Source organism: Larus michahellis, chromosome 1 (assembly GCF_964199755.1).
Source record: "Larus michahellis chromosome 1, bLarMic1.1, whole genome shotgun sequence".
Lineage (NCBI taxonomy): Eukaryota > Metazoa > Chordata > Aves > Charadriiformes > Laridae > Larus > Larus michahellis.
This window is the reverse complement of record NC_133896.1, coordinates 94,899,094-94,911,911: the sequence shown is the minus strand read 5'-3', so window position 1 is coordinate 94,911,911 and position 12,818 is coordinate 94,899,094. Positions and strand designations below refer to the sequence as shown.

General features: G+C 51.7%; 1 protein-coding gene across 3 annotated transcripts in view; it reads left to right on the top strand.

The window, feature by feature from the left end:
• Window positions 1-1,009: 1,009 nt before the first annotated feature.
• Window positions 1,010-12,818, top strand: part of LOC141746197 (galactosylgalactosylxylosylprotein 3-beta-glucuronosyltransferase 1-like) — a 30,841-nt gene continuing 19,032 nt past the window's right edge. The window contains exon 1 of one of the 3 annotated variants that reach the window (XM_074594238.1): window positions 1,010-1,219. The gene's annotated coding sequence lies outside the window, so the exon portion shown is untranslated. The remainder of the gene's footprint in view (window positions 1,220-12,818) is intronic. The other 2 variants (XM_074594255.1, XM_074594247.1) reach the window with 2 other exon arrangements.

Here is a 12,818-nt window from a genome sequence, read left to right as displayed (position 1 = left end):
GGGACAGACACGTGCTGCCCAGCCCTATGTGAGGAGGAGAAGGCTGGAGAGAGGTCTCCTAGAACAGGGCTGAGGGGTGACAGCCCTAACTCACTTCTCCTTCTGCCCTCTGCATTCAGCTGCAGTTGAGAGGTTGAAGAGTTGCTTCACACACACCCCTTCAAGCAGCATGGTGACTTTACGGCCAGGAGACACCGTTCATAAGGGAGGCAGGCAGGGGAAAAACAAAGCAGGCACGTCTTCTGCTCCCACGTGCCCTGCTCCTGGGTAGAGGCTGCTGGACAAAGCGTTGGCCATGGCTGCTCATGTGGCCAACACAAGGAATCACCCAGCAGCCGCTGCGGTGGGAAGTGGCTGCACCAACGCTCCATGCCGACCTCAGAGCTAGAAGGGAAACTGAGGCATACAGCAGCGATAGGGGATACTGAAGCCCAGAAGCGTTGTGGCCCCCGGCTTCAGGCCGTGCTCCATAGGTCTCCTTATTGTTCGCCAGTCCTCATGGTCCATAGCAGTGGTGGGTGGCTCCTGCTTGGATCAGCTGGAGCCTCAGCGGGGACCGAGAAATCGACCCAGCAGCCGGCCAGCAGCAAAACCAGCCCCCCGGGACGGACACAAAAAAAAAACCCCACCGTCCATCCCACCCCACCTTCAGCGGGGCGAGCACCGGCCGGGCCCGGGCAAGGGAAACCTCCCCCTTCGAGGGACAGGGGCCCTGCCCGGCCGCCGACCCCGGCCCCGCATTGGGCGGCGCGGCGCTCCCGGCCGGCGGGGGGGCAGCGCTGCGGCGGTGCCCGGCCCCGCTCGCCTTCTTCCTCCCCCCCACCCCTCTTCCTCCTCCTCCTTTGCCTCTGCCTCCCAGCCCCGGCTCGGGTCGTCTTCTCGCCGGCTCCGCTCGTCGCCCCTTCCCCGCTTAAGGTGGCCCCCGCGGGATGCGCGGCGCGCAGGAGCCGGCTGCGGGCGGCCCTGGGCGCTCCCCCCACCCCCCGGCACAGGGTGGCCTTAAATCGGCTCCGCGCCGCGCGTAACCGCATCGCCGGCGCCGTCTGAAGGCGGTCGCCGCCAGCCACCGGCAGCGCCGACGGGCCGGTCCCGGTCCCGGTCCCTGTCCCGGTCCCGGTCCCGGTCCCACCGCGCACGGAGGACACCCCTCCGCCCGGCGGCGGGCGATGCTCCCCCGGCAGCCCCCGGCATCTCCGCCCTGACCGGCGCATCTCGCCAGGTAAGCGGGAACAGCCACCCTCCCCTCCCCGGGCACACCGGGGTTTTGGGGTTGGGGATGTCGGGGGGAGCGCCGGGGATGCAGGGGTGACCTTGCCGTCCACCTCGGGTGCCCAGGGCTTGGCGCTGGGAGGGGTAGGCTGCCCCGCCACCAGCAGCCGGGTCCCCAAACTTCATCCGTGCTCAGCGCCCCAACCGGCTGCGAGCTTCACGGGGAGCCCCTGTCCTTGCACACTCCCCAGGCCCGGGCACCTTCCAGAGGAGCAACATCCCACTCCCAGACTGGAATTTTCCAGCTGTGGGGAGATGCCCCCAGTCCTGGTGCCGGTCCATCCGCGGCCGCAGCAGCGGCCGAGTCAGCGCCGCCGGGATCTCCGGCCAGGTTACCCAAACGCGGGTCCCCGGCACCCCGCTGCCCACGGGAGGTTTTACTGGCCCTCTTCGTGACAGGTACCGGGGAAGCTGAAGGCACAGATGGCAGCGGGGTTTGTGCCGGGGTACACGCACCCCCGGCGGGAACAGACCCCCGAGCTGGCATCCCCGTGAGGAGCTCTGGAAAGGTGAACTGGGAGAGGGCAAGAGCAGGAGGGCTGGGATAGGACTCAGCCCCTTTTCGCCCCTGCCAAGGGATGCACTTGCTGGTTTTCTGGAGCAGAGTTTGGGGTGGATGTTCCTAGGTGAGTTGGAAAGTACTCTTTTTCACCCTCCTGCTCCTGCCACTCGCCCATCCAGCCCAGGGCCAGGGGAGAGGAGGGGTAGGCTCAGCAGCTAATGCATGAGAGGCGGAAAAAACCTTCAGGTGCTGGAAATCCAGAGAGAAGCAGCTGGTTCCTCCGTAACTCCTTAGGCAAACCATCCGAGGGGCAATTTCTGTGCACGCTTGGGAGAAGGGGCATTTGGATCAGCGGGGCAGCACCAAGCACCACCGTAGTGAGCAATAATGACAAGCAATTAATACCCGTCCGGCAACTTGAAGCCTGCACAGCTGAGCGAGGAGCAGGGGAGCATGAACAATGCAGCCTCTGCAGGTGCTTTCAGCTCCTTTCCTGAACCCAGAGGAGGCCTCCTTGTGCAAGGCACCTATGTGGAGAGTGTAGCAGGGCACAGCGGCTTCACACACGAGTCTGATCACCCACCTCTGCTCAGGCTTAAATCTTGTCTGGTGCAAAAGGGAAAAATGGATGGTGAGGTTCATGCCTTGCCAACCCTGGCCCACCAAGCAGCCTCAGAGAGGGCTGGGACCAGGGGCCTGGTGGCGAGTTGGGAGTGAGTGCACAGACACAGCAGGACAGGATCCTCACAGAAGGGAGGCCATCGTTACTCCGAAATGAGGCACCTTGGTAGGAGATGATGGGCAGATCAGTCTCAGGTAATAGAGAGGGTTACAGGGCAGGAGGGGGGCATTGTCCGAGCTGCGTGTGACAGCCTGTCACATCTGTTTGCAGCCAAGTGTGCCGCCAGTCCCCTTCTCTCTGTGCCTTGAAGCAGGATGTGGGGCTGGGATCACTTTCGGTCGGTACCTGCTCCATGATTTCCTGGAAGCTATCTGTTAGCAGGCACGCCTGGGACACAGAGCGTATGTGAGCGCCGGCGGCCAAGCACACGCTGTGCCGGCCTGGTGTGAGGCCAGGAGCCCAGTGGCCATGATTCCTCCCCTTCCCGCCCTCCCGGGAGCGACTTCAATATCGCTTTCAGCGCACTTCAGTCTGCACTGAATTAAGGCCCCGCAGGGCAGTTAATGTACGGAGGCAGATGCGCTGAGCAGCCAACGCGTAGTATTGGGTATTTCAGGAATCGGATGAGATCAAATTAAAGCTCTTGGCATCTTTGACATTTTCAGTGTAGTAGTAATAATAATAATTACAATAATTGATAAACCATTTAGGCAACCTTGCAATCCCAAAGCAACTCAATCGGCTGACACAGAGCACAGCTGAGATGCAGCCACCTTTAGAGTGATGGGCCTCAGCCTGACTTGCAAGACACTTAGCAGCCACGGGATGGAGAGTAAAGCAGTTGGACTGAGGACACTTTCTCCCATGGCAAAGATTTTTAATAAGGGAGGCTCCCGCACCTTTGGGCTGTTTTACGGTGTCATTTGGGAACACTGTTGCCTAGGGAGCTGTGCAGAGCTATAGAGCAGCTAAATGTATGCAAGCGAGAATATACTTCTACAACGTACAGCCCTTAAATTCACATTCTTTCCATGGTTTGGGGACGTCTTTGTGATTAGTGTCCTCTAATAGTATCTTCCCTGTGGAGTGTGCAAGGTGGTACTGTACAGCTCAAGGCTGTATCTATCTCCCGTATGCCCAGCATCCTTTCTTCTTGCCTGTGAAGCATCAGTAGAGGTGCTTTCTGGCAGGGAACTTCCCTCTGCTTCAGCAGCAGACCAGGAGATGTCCTTAGTGTCTGAGAGCAAAGTGGTACCTAGCAGGCAGCTTGCTGGCAGGAGCCTGGAGTGGATTCACTCCAGCCGTACCCTCGGATGGCTTTTCTCCCCTCTTCCCCAGAGTTACTGCCTGCCCTGCACATGCCCCTGTTTCTCAGAGCCTTCATAGCTCAAACCCCCACTGCCCCTCTCCCTCGGGTGCTGTGCCTGCTGGTGCTGCAGGTACAGTCACCTCTGGCTTCCCACCGGTGCCTCGGGAGGCAATGTTGCCATCCCAGCCGTGAGGAGCTACCCCACAACCCCATCCACCTCCCGGAGCTTCCTCCACGGCCTTTTCTTCCTCCTGCTCTTCAGCACTCCCAGTTGTCTTTCCTATTCCAGCAGGGCAACGTTTGGGAGCAACAGAGAGATCTCCTGATGTATGCTGCAAGCCTTCATATATAAGCCTACAAGGGATGAGATATTTGATAGGCTCCAAAGATGCCCTTTACTGAGCATGTAAAATTGCTCTGGGAAAGCTCTGCAATTATTCTGCAGGATGTACACAGGAAAGATGATATCTGTCCCCTTCCTCCTTATATTTAATTGTTCCTAATAAAAGAAGCCTAAAAAGATAGTAATAAGCTAGACTGGAAGTCAGGTCCCACACACCTGGAGGGCCCTGGAGAAGTCTAGAATCGCTCTGCCCTTTTTGCTTCTGGCATTTCTGTCTAATAATAAGCATTATGCTTGTCCACGCCGCTTTCCCATCCCGAGATCTCAAAGTACTCCACATACGTGATTAAGAGCACTCCCTGCCCACATACAGAGCTGTTTGTCAGGATGACTACCCCCACTTTGCAAGGGAGACACTGCAGCTGATAGCGTCAGAGCTGAGACAGCCCCAGATCGTCTGTCTCCCAGACAAGGCCCCTGCATTTCTGAGAAGCACTTGCTGGGAAGCAGCTCAGCCTAACAGGACTGAGATTTAAAACCTACCGGTACCACGAAAGACTAATAAATACAGCACGTGGGTGAGACCTGTGGCTATCGTCGCCCTCCTCTCAGGCACAGGCACGACTGCCTACAGCCAGCTCTTCGAAAGGGACACTGGTCAGAGCCCACCCATTCCTCCAGGTTGGGGCATGTCTTCAAACTACACCCTGACCTGCGACCAGCACACTTATAAAACGTCGGTGCCTCATCCTTTCATGCTGTTCTAAGCTGTGCGAGCTCATAATTAAGAGCTTGAAGTCTCTTCTAGCTCACTCTCATGTGACATTAGTGCTCCCGACGGTCTTTCCTTAAGAGCTCAAATTTATCTACTTTGCCAACATTCCCAAGTGTTCAATCAACTGCCTTGTTGGCTTCCTCCGCCGCACAGTGCAGGGGGCTCTCTGAGATCCTTCTCCCTGAGATAAAAACATTGCACTCTGAAAATTCCTCAGATTTGTAAAATGTGAGCTAAGTTTCCTCGGGAGACACGGCTTCCCAGGGCTGTGACACAGAGCTGGGATCCGCAGCTCCAGCACAGGGACCTTTAGATTTCACTTGCCGTTCGTCCCTCCTCTGAGCAGGTAATCCCACAAATGCTTGATACACATAGAGAGATTTGTTAGGATGGGACCAGTTAGCTCAGGGAGACAAACGAGGAGGGACATCAGGGTGAAAACCAAAGCTATCAGCAATGTGGAACAGGGAGAATGAATGCCTCCCTACATGGCTTTTCTTAGCAGAGGAACTGGATTGTGTTCAGGAAAATGTGAAAGGTAGCAATTTGATGATAAAAGTATTTTCCCATGCTGTGCGTAGTCACATATGGAACTCGCTGCTACAAGATGCCGCTGGTGCGGCATCCATTTTGATGGATAGTCGATCATTCATCACTGGACAGGACAGTCCATTTGAAATAGATCTAAATCTTCAGGCTTCAACCTCTCACAATTGTCTAGTGCAGGATTTCTTGTACCTTCTGAAACCCACAACATTGATCAATGTAAGAGACAAAGGACAAAAGGAGACAGACACGCTCAAATGCAGATCACTGGGTTATATTTTCATTTCCATGCAGAAGCAAAAAAATTCTGGTTTCCAGCCTGTGTTTTGACACTTAGCTCTCAAAGGTTTGGCCTTTGTCAGCTGGAGCGGGTTCAGGTTAAGTTCTGATGAGATTTGAGCTGGTCCAGTGGCGCTTCCCCTGCCTATGCTCTTGATTTTCATAGACTGCCAGCATCCTGGCAACTTTCTGTGGTGCTGGGTTATGAATAATGCTGCATTACAAAAGAGAACGGTATTGCCCTATTCTTTAGATGCTACCCCTTGGCAATGAGAGCAAGGGTATTTATTCCCAGTACAGCCAGCCTCTAACCAAGCAAAGTGCTGGGATTACTTGGGAGCTGAACAGGGTTAGCAGTCAGACAATCTCGGCTCTGGATAAAAGATTTTAGAGCAGCAATGTTGTCTCGTTCTCTAAGTTCACAGTGGGTTTGTGTGTGGGAGTACAGGGCACATGGGAACTGCGTTTTGCTAGCGAAGCAGGATTGCTCCTAGGCAGCCCTTGTGTGGGAGAACTTGGAGAAAAAGCCAAGGACCGGGTGGGCAGCAGTAGCTTGCAGGCCCTGCTTCCCCTGAGGTGATGCTCCCCGTGTGGTGTCGCAGGGCAGCCTGGCTCCTGAAGACACTGTCTCTGAGGGCAGGGGTAGAGATGCAGCTTTAGCAAGGCTCTCTGTGTCTGACAGAAGTCTCCCAGTACAGAATCACAGAATCACAGTACCCCTTGCTAGAAACAGCACAGTTGATCCTTGCCTGGCAGGAGCAGGGGTTGCTGGCTCCTTTCCCTCTTTGTGTCCCAGTCGTTAAAAGTAGGATAGTTAATATTCATCTCACCCTGAGCCTTCCTCATTCCAAAACCATGCTAAAAAACGGCTGTAAGGGGATATTTCTCCAACGACTGGCAGATTTAATTTACTGTTATGGTTATGACCATAGCTACAGGTCAGGCAACAGTGCTAGGCTCCCTGAAAGCCCTGGCTGTGACCACAGCAATAGGACTGCCGTTCATCGGGGCAAAACTGCACAAAGTGCCACCTCAGAGGCCAGTGCTGGGCAAGCCCGGGTGGCAGCAAGGGATCTTCTCCTCTCTGCATTTCTGGGGTGCCTTCCTTAATGCTAGGTGGTCCAGCCTAGCGTGTTCATTTGGTCCTGCCTCCCATCCACTTTCTCCCGCGCGGATTGCCAGAGTGATCTTAGCTTTCTCCCTCCTGATACCCCATCCATCCTCTGGATCCTTCCCTCCCACGGCCCTTCCCCCAGCCCAGACCCACACAAAGGTGAAAAGGAAGGAGGCGCCGATGACTTTCCTGTATCTGCCAGCTTCCCTCTCCACCTCTGACGTGAATGAGGCCCTTCATGTGCTCCTCTTGAGCAAACACAGATGCTTTTGTTTTATGGGCTGGTGGGATGGGATGGAATTAATAAATCAGAGCGCCAGTGCTGTGCTGCCACATTCCTGCAATTTTAAGGCAAGATCACACAGAAAAAAGGCAGAAGCAAAATAGGCAATCTCTTCAGAGAGAGCTCAGATGCTTTGACTGTGCCTCCTGCTTGCTGTCCCATTTGGTCTCCTGCTCCCTCACCCTTGTTCATTCCTCCTCTCCTTTCTCCCGCTCTCCCATCTCTATTAACCTCAGCCCTTCTCCTGTTCCCTCTCGTTTTCTCAGGAACCAGTTTCAGTCACATCTTAATATCTCACCCACACCCATTTTTCTTCCCTCACCTTCCTTTTGCCTGCGCATCCCTTACCCCCACCCCACACTAAGGTCTGCCCAAGGCTTGTGCGTTCAGGTATGAAGTTCAATGTCCCTTGTGCAAGCCCAAGAGCCAGGAATGCCTCAGCTCTTACACTGTGGACCAAAATGTTTCCTTTTATACCCGCTTCCTCCTCCCTGACTCAGTTTCTCCTCATAAGGAGGATGGGGCTGCCTGAGTGGTTCAATGAATGATTCTGGGAATAAAAAACCACCAAGTTCTCCTCTCAGACATAGTCTTTAACAGTGTTCCTGTGAGTGAAATTAGATCCTGCCCCAGAACTGGCAGGCCCTCTTTCTCCTTGAAGGATAACCAGAAATACTTTGCCAGGCTTTGCCTAAAATTAATTCTTTTGAGACAGATAACAAGGTTTTAACATCTCTACTTGGCTACCAATTAGGTGGTAAGGGGCTAGGAGAAAATTTTTTCTCTCACCTATAATTAGCTAACTGTGTGCCGGGCTTCAGGAGGGCAATGCAAACCGCGTGGTTAGTGTAAGCTACTGTCAAGGGGCTGAGACACTTTTTATTCACCGCAAGGGTTGTTTTTTTCTCTAATGAGCTTAGGCACTTGAAAGTCATTTCCCCAGAGTGCTTATACATTGTTGTGCTTATCTTACCTGTGGGGGAACTGAGGCACTGAAGCAGGTGAAATGATTTGCCGGGATCCACGTACTTACGCATAGTTGAAGCCAGAAAAAGAACCAAGAAATCTTGTTTCACAGTTGAGTGCTTTATCCTCTGGCCTCGGAGGAGGCCAGCAAAGACCTTTATCTTGTTTAGATGAGTGGATAGCCATTCCAAGAGGACGCTGGGGCAAGGGTATCTTTCTGTACTAATACGTGTCTTAATGAGTCCTGTTGCTAAGCGGCTTCAGTGATAGATCATGCATCTTCTTCACTAAGAATTGAAATAATTTTTTAATCATTAAAGCTAATATAGAATCCTCAGAAAGGTCCAAATCTCACAGCAGGGACTCAAATTAGCCAGCAAACAGAAACCAAATCTTGATTATCCCTGCGCACCTCTACAAAGCCCACAGGCAACATCTGCTGAAGTCAAACAGGAGCTTGGCTGAGCTGGATCTCAGGGCTGGGCAGGGCAGTCAGAGGCAAGCTGGCAAATCCTACTGCTCCAAGGTACACAGCAAGTTTCTTTTCTCCCTTAGTCGTGTGCCAGCTCCTCATCTCTATGGAGCAATAGAGGAAAGGAGGTAGGGGCATTAACCCCCCGACGCCAGGTAGCTGAGGTATCCCCTGGCAGATCTTTAGAACAGACAAATTATTTGCATTTTGGCAAGTGCTATCAAGTGGCAGATATCAGCCTGGCCAGCATTTCTGCCCCACCCAATTTTTTTTTTTCCCCTTGGAACTGCCTCCTTCATCCTACTTCCATCAACTTCTTGCAGCCTCTGTTTTGTCAACAACTAGGTGTTTCAGGTGTCCTCTCCAATCCAGCTCCCTATGCTGCCTTCATTCACACATCTCCCCTCCACTGTGGGATACCAGCACCTCTTGCACTGGAGCAGCCCATAGCCTTTTCCATAGATCCTCCAGTAATCCCAGTGCTTTTCCCATTCTGGTTAGCAACTATTGTGTTGTTTCCTATTTTCCTCCAACCTACAGTGCTCAGCAGCATGTTATCAAATGATAACAGGACTTTCTCTACGGCAGAAGTGATGTGTCTAACTTCCATGTTAGAACAGGACTCTTGGAGCATTGAGGAAACCACAACAAATCTCTTATCACTTGATATGCATCAGCAGCTCCATTACAAGGGAAGGCACAGGACACTGCTAAGCACTTCGCTGAGATCATCAATGCTGACCTCTATGCTAAGAAGACTTTTGTGGGTGAATATAGTTTACCCCAAAGGATCTTTGGGAAAGGATAATTAAAAATTGCTCCTACCACCTCCAAGAGCACACGGTGCGTGGTGCTTCCTTCTCTTGTCACTTTCTTGAGAGCAAATCCGGTACTGTTCATGTATCATGACCAGTCTCCCCACTTGCACTCCCAGTCACAACATTAGCCTGCTAGACAAATTCTGCACACTTCATCCCACATAATAGCCTCTTCTGGAGGTGCTGCAGAGGACCCCCATGGCTCTCCTGTCAACACCTACTGACATTCAGCGGTAGATAAGCTGCCATCAGCAAGTTTTGTTCATAGTGCAGCAAGTCCTGTAGCTGTTAAACACTGGTGCAAAATAGTCACTAGGCACGATTTCTGCTCTTTTGTATTCCCGTCTGCATCACACTTACCAGACAGATAAAATCTGATACTACATACTTATCTCCTAACCCTAACATGGGTTGTGACCTGAGCATCAGGACAAAGACAAATGGCCTAAAGAACAGTTACAGCAGCAGAACCAGGAGGCCAGTTCCTTCTTCCTCCCCAAGAGGTTTTGGGATGTTTCCCCTGCCTAGGAACTGTTGCTGACCCTTCAGGGGTATTTTTGGCAGAGCTGGTAAGGGATGGAAGTAGGCACATTCTAGGCACCTTCACGTGTGCATGTGGGAAGCTGGGAATGCCTCACCTGGCTTGTTGACCTACACAAACGTCCTCACAGAGAACTGCTTTTGGCCTCACCCCGCTGTAGCTCAGAAACACCAAGGTACCCGTCACACGGAGGACACCCTTAGAAGACAACTGTTGATGTTGATTCCCCATCACACCAGGCACCAGCCAGAGATGCAGGGTGTGTGGACGATTGCAGGGGCCTGGGGAGGAAGTGCGTGGGGACAACCTTAGTAACATCATCTGAAGGTTAGCCCAATTTGGGCAACACCCAGCATCCCTCAGCCGGGAGAGAGTTAATAAGTTGAAGAAGGAGACTTTACTGCAGAAAGAGAGAAAAGATTGTTCATCGGTCACATAATGTACAGAATCTGGTTAAGGACAAAGACTCTGAAAAGCAACCAGAAGTATGCTCCGGGGGCAGGAATTCGTTGTCCAGCAAGGACAAATCAGAACCCCTGTTTTAAGGCATTCCTGAGTTTCTAGAGATCCAGTTTCTAGTTTTGCAGCTGCCACTTTTACCAGTGTTCTTGTCTGTGGGGAGACTGACACAATGCTCAGAAAACTTTTTGATAACTAGAGGGTGCTTTCCTCCCCCCAGCACAAGGAGAGAGACATATTCACCCCCAGAATCAGGACAGATTCAGGTCCATCTCTAAGATTTACAGGAGCAGAACATTTCTTGTTTCAACAAGACGGCTCTTTGTGTGTTTCAGGTCAACCTATCTGCCTTTGAAGTGAGCTCAAAGGGCTCTCAAAGTGTGGAGAAGGATTCAAAAAAAGCCTAGTTCATCTCTCTTTCCAACCAGATGTACCTGTCCCTCAGTTATTCTGCCCAAGGCCAACTGGCAGCCCATCTGCACTCCCCAGCAGCCCTGAGTGCAGAGATGTAAGAGCTGGAGAGAGGTATCTCCCAGTATTTTCTTGCTGGTATTTCTGCAAAGATCACACTCCAAGCTCAAGGGACGGACAGAACAGGCAACTTATCGGCTTGGAGGGTAGCACCAACCCCTTATTGCATCCAGGTCAGGAGCAGCCTGAAGCACCCAACTTCACAGATAAGCCCAGGAGTACAATGCAGCATAGGCTGACCTCCCTCCCAAGAGAAGGTTTGTTGGAGTGGGAGACGGACCTGGAGTAACGATGGAGTCTCAATATGAGTATGATCGTTCTCCCTTTATTCAAGTTTTCACAGAGTATATATAGACAGGCAATAAGAGCACGCGCTAGCGGCAGCTATATGATTGGCTTACAGTCTCTGTTCACGCGCTGTCCATGCAGTTCATTCACAGATCAGGTTGGTTACAAGAATTCACATAGTAAATTGCTTAGTCATTAGCACAACATGTTTTCTACCTTCTCAGTTCCCGTTTTTCCCATGTACTGATTCCATCTTCTACCACCTGTTTTGCTCTTAATCTAATCTCTCATAGTAGGGAGGCTGGCTCACGTGACCATTTTCTCTCAGACACATTCCTACAAAGGTTTATTAGACACGACGTGCAAAGACCACTTTCAGCCCAGGTTACTTTCATTTGCCATGAAGGAGCAAAGCAGAGTGCAGTCCCTATACAAGCAAGTCCCATGCACTTGAAAAGAGAGAGCAGAGTTTGTTTCTCGTGCTGTGAGCTCGTCTGCCCTCAATTTCCTCGCAGCCTTCCTTACCTTCCCAACAGAAAAGGCTCTTCCATTTTAACAGTGCAAGACTTGGAAAAACAGAAGCCAAAACCTACACCTTTTCTTTCCAGTAGGACTGGATTGTTGTCAGAAAGGGGCATGTGGCTTTTGCTGCTCCTCAGCTCCATCATCAGTTTGCCAAAATGCATCCACTGCTTGCTTTTTCTAGAAAGAAAAACTTCTTTTTGTCATGATGTAGCGTTATCTTCTGCCAGTGCCTAAGTTAGATATTTCGCGTATTGTGCTGACTGCTCCCCTGGCATTCCCTGAAGGTGGGAATCCCACTTGATCTCAGATCTCAGATGCCCTGGCACCTAATTTGGATGTGGGCTGCCTGTCGTCCGGAGTTAACATCTTCCCTGTTAGGACAGGGAAGGACAGCAGGACAGCCTCCACAGGATGCTGGCCATCACCTTCCTGGCCCTTCTTGCCTTCGCTCTCTTCTTCCCCTTTCATTTCACATGCAGAGAGCAGGAGAATAAACACTGTAGTCTTCTGACTTTCTAATTTTCATTCTGGCGTTTCTTTTAAGCAAGCCCAAGCTGTAGGATCAGTTGTGGCATTTAAGGTACAAATCGAGCAGCGGACCGTAACGTATATCTATTGCAAAAGACAATTCTCTAGGTGCCACTTTATTTCTCCATTCTACGTTTGTTTTTACAAGAGTCTGCATGACACTTGGATGCCACACAGCAAGTGGCGAATCTAATGAGTGCTGATGATTTATTCGGAGGAAGAAATCAGAATTAGTATTTTGGACCGTCTCAACTAGTTATAGAGCGAGCGCGTTTCACACAGCTGAGAGAGCTGCAACTTAAGGAGACCAAAGTGGTGTTTCTCCTCTTTCCGCTTCTCACTTAACCAACGCCTGCATGATGTGGTGGCAACTCATCAGTGCCGGCTGGTGTCCGCTCTGTGTTAATCTATGGAGCAGCCACTCACGAAAACATTCTGCCCAAATTTTCTGTTTGCATGATGTTTCTATTGATCACGTAATTCAGCCAGCATTCCCAAATAAAATCTCTGGGGGACTGTTGTCCATACACCGCACACATCCTCTCCCCACAGTTGTTTCCCTGCAATAACGGGTCTGGACTGATTCTTCAGGGAGCCAGCACACACGTGTAACCATTAAAATGGCAGTATTTCCATGGGTTTTGGGAAGGCAGTAGACATCTTTAGCTATGTCTGTGTTTTAAATGGCATAATTGCTGTTCCACTCAT